At 38.7% G+C, this 4,289-nt stretch overlaps 1 long non-coding RNA gene across 2 annotated transcripts; it reads right to left on the minus strand.

Annotated features, from left to right (window-relative positions):
* Nucleotides 1-2,745: 2,745 nt before the first annotated feature.
* On the minus strand, nt 2,746-3,776 carry LOC147034542 (uncharacterized). Of its 2 annotated transcripts, XR_015059206.1 has the most exons (4): nt 3,675-3,776; nt 3,422-3,580; nt 3,080-3,137; nt 2,746-2,865 (listed from the first exon to the last, which is right to left on the minus strand). It is a non-coding gene; the product is annotated as an uncharacterized LOC147034542 (long non-coding RNA). The 2 variants fall into 2 exon arrangements; XR_015059202.1 differs by having other exon boundaries at nt 3,422-3,760.
* Between the last annotated feature and the right edge of the window lie 513 nt (nt 3,777-4,289).

The raw sequence follows: 4,289 nt of genomic DNA on the forward strand, positions 1-4,289 counted from the left end.
GAGGGAGGAGAGGGAGAAGAAAGAGAAGGAGGAAAAAGAGAAGAGAGAGAGGGAGCAGAGGGAGAAGAAAGAGAAGGAGGAAAAAGAGAAGAGAGAGAGGGAGGAGAGGGAGAAGAAAGAGAAGGAGGAAAAAGAGAAGAGAGAGAGAGGGAGGAGAGGGAGGAAAGAGCGAGACAAAATAAATATCAAAATATGGAAACCAGTGAGATTCAAAAAAGATTGGTGGTATTACAGAAAATAACTCAACCCACCGAGGAGGAAAACAAAGAATTGACAAGTCTATTTGCAATACTTTCAACAAGACTATTGTCATCGACAAGCTATTCATTTTAATTCAAGATTTTTCTTAAATAAATGGAGGAGAGAGTGAAGGCATTTCTAAGGATTCTTTATGTTTTAAAAATTAAGATCCAAATGTGCATGTTGGAAAATAAAAAGGTTTTTGCACTCTGCAGGAATTTTTCACATAAATAAATGAGTTATTGTCTCAAATGTAAAAAGAAAACTAATACTAAAAATATTTCATATATTAAAAGTAAAAATAACAGGGTTATACAAAAAGGTATATGTTCGGTGTGTGGTTCAAAAAAAAATCAATTTATCTCCAAACACAAACTCGGAGGAGATATACAAAAGTTTTTATCAGGAAGTAAATTTACAACTACTGGAATACCAGGGGAATTACATCTTCCAGGGTATTCTTTCTGTGGTCCAGGCACAAACTTGGATAAAAGATTAGATGAGGCAGACAATCCTAAATCCTGGAGTCAGCCTATCAATAGAGTTGATGAAGTGTGCATGAGACACGATATTGATTATGGGAATACCACAACGTTGGAAGAAAAGCATGAAGCCAATAGAGAAATGTTGTATAATTTGTCTCTGATACAAAATCTAACCTTGAGAGAAAAAGTTGATCGGTTCATTGTGAAGAAGATGATCAGTGCTAAATTGAAACTTGGACTTGGAAATTCAAAAAACTTATAGGCTCTAATGATGCCATTAAGACTGAAGAGCAATTAGCTGATGAATTACATAAACCAATATTCACAAAGTTTCAGAGAAGGAAAGTTTATTCCAAGGAAGTAGATTATATCTAGTCTGCTGATTTGATTGAACTCAATAATGATAAGGGGTACAAGTATGCTTTAACCGTTATTGATTTGAGGAGTAGATATGTGTGGGTTGTCCCTTTAAAAAACAAAACAGGTAATACTCTTATGTTAGCTTTTCAACAGATATTTAATAAAAGTAAGAGAAAACCTAAAAAATTGTGGACTGATGAGGGTAGAGAGTTTTATAACAAGACATTTATGAATTTTCTAAAAAATAACAGTATTACATTATACAGTACCTTTAATGAAGGGAAGGCAGTTGTTGTTGAACGTTTTAATCGTACCTTAAAAGAGAGACTATATAAAAAATTCACACAACTCGGTTCACAACAATGGTCATCTTTTATTCAGGATATTGTGGATAAGTATAATGACACGATTCACACGTCAACAAATATGAAACCATCAGAAACATTTACAAAATTAAAATATGAAAAAGAGATTAATGTCAGAAAACCTAAGTTCAAAGTTGGTGATATCGTAAGAATATATAGGTGGAAATCTCATTTTGAAAAAGGTTATATTAAAAGATGGACCAACGAGCTTTTTAAAATTGTTGATGTAATAGATACGGTTCCTTGGACTTATAAGATATATGATTTGGAAGGGGAAGAGATTTTAGGTTCATTTTATTCACAGGAATTACAAAAGACAAAGATAAATTGAAATTTTTTGACTCCACCCCTTTTTAACTCCACCCACACAAACCCCGCCCACACAAGCCCCGCCCACACAAACCCCACACAAACCCCACCACACACAAACCCCTCACAAGCTCCAATAAATTGAAAATGTTTGACTCCGCCCCTTTTTGACTCCACCCACACAAGCCCCACCCACACAAACCCCACACAAACCCCACCACACACAAACCCCACACAAGCTCCACACAAGCTCCACACAAGCTCCACACAAGCTCCACACAAGCTCCACACAAGCTCCACACAAGCTCCACCCATATTCACATAATTAGTGATTGGTTAATTAGTTCCCCCACACACAACATGTTTATTTAATTAAAAAATTATCCACCCATCCACACAAGCTCCACTCATCCACCCATCCACCCATCTCTCCACCCATCCATTAATCCACACAAACCTCATCCACATTCACCCCTCCCACATAAGCTCCACCCACATAAACCCCTGCCCACATAAACCCTGCCCACATAAACCCCTCCCACATAAGCCCTGTCTACACAAGCTCCACACAAAAACTCCACACACATAGACCCTGTCCACATAAACCCCCCCCACATAAGCTCCACCCACATAAACCCCGCCCACACACACCCCGCCCACACAAGCCCCACCGAAGCCCCGCCCACACAAGCTCCACCCACATAAACCCCTCCCACACAAGGCCCACCCACACAAGCCCCACCCACACACACCCCGCCCACACAAGCCCCGCCCACACAAGCCCCTCCCACACAAGCCCCACCCCCTCATCCCCCTGTGCGCCCCCACCTTTGACCCACCACCTCCCTCATCCCACCCCCACCCTTCCCCACACACACACATGGGGAGGGGAGGGATGGGATGAGGGGGTGATGGGTCATTGGGGGCGCACCTACCCTCCCTTCATGTCTTGATTCTCTTTTGTAATTCAGAATCAAGTAATTGTATATAAAACAAATATAATTTATTAATATTGAAAATATTAAATATTCATTTGCGAGAATGTATAATCTTTCCCAGCAATCTTCTCCAGATGTCTTGTGATTTCGAAACTCAGACACCATATTCTGTTTTGAAACAAAAAGTGGATAATAATTACATGGTAATATGAGTAAGCCTCGTTGACCACTGAATTAACACACCAGGAGCCTGTCATCCTTTCAAGGTCAATAAAATTAATTCCAGTGTACTGACAAAACCGCGTCCAAACTAATGATGCAACCAACATTAGACGACATTCTAAAGAGAGAGTGATATTAATAATAATTCAGAAACATTTACCTCCAGAAAATCATGTGTTGTACAAGATTGCTTCAACAGCTGATGTTGTGTGATAGTGCTGAAAAAGAAAATAATAAGTCAAGGGTATAGATGAAGAGACAGACAGACAGGGAAAGCAACACACACACACACACACACACACACACACACACACACACACACACACACACACACACACACACACACACACACACACACACACATAGACACACATAGACACACGTGTCTCACCATTGGTTTAATTCATTCGAGATCAGAGACCAGTCATTATAAATCATTGATCTCTTCAATAAGAGCAGAGAGAGGTAGGTAGAAAGACAGACACACACACACGTGTCTCACCATTGGTTTAATTCCTTCGAGATCAGAGGACGTGATAAGACTTCGTGCCACTCATTGTAAATGTCTTTCAATTCTCTTCTAAAATCATTGATCTCTTCAATAAGAGTATTAATTTCATGAACCACGTCGTGATACGTAAACTCAATTTCTTCCAATGCCCTGTCAGGGAAAAAATATATATATCAGAATTATCATGATTTAATTAATAATCATTTGCTTCATCGTTCAAAGAGAAAACCATACACAAACTTACCAACTCTGTAGTAAGCTTTTGTCTTCATCGGAAGAAAGATCGTCCATGTCTCAGTTGTAAAAATGAAAATCCCGTCTGGCAGAAACTTTGTCTGGTCAATCACTTATAAGGCAACGATGAGGAAATTCCCTAAGCATTGGGTGCGGCCACAGGAAATGACAGCTTGGAAAATAACTGGGCGATTGTATGAATCATTTACAAAACATACTTAAAATGGTTTTGATTGAAATGTTTTCAGTTCGTGTTCTGAGATAAAATATAAACACGAGACCTTGTCTCACAGAATAGTTTCTATTTTTTCACAGCATGACTGTCTAAAACCACACAGCACGACCATGTCAAAAAACACTTCCTCATTTTCACGGCATGAACTGAAAACATTTGAAACAAAACTTTTTTATGGCGTGGTTTATACACAAAAATGATTTGCAACTCGGGCGGTGGTCAGATGAGATCATTAAGAGAAGTTTATCATTTCGTAATGGCACAAAAGGGGTATCTTAAAAAATATAAAGATTCAAATGTTTTGTTTGTCAATATTTTAGATGGGGATTATTGTGCAAAGAAAATTAAACTATTGAAGGAATTTGAGAATGAACAAATCTTTATAGGTTC

The sequence above is a fragment of the Eptatretus burgeri genome, chromosome 1, assembly GCF_056783735.1.
Source record: "Eptatretus burgeri isolate ZD-2024b chromosome 1, Ebu_testis_v1, whole genome shotgun sequence".
NCBI classification, from domain to species: domain Eukaryota; kingdom Metazoa; phylum Chordata; class Myxini; order Myxiniformes; family Myxinidae; genus Eptatretus; species Eptatretus burgeri.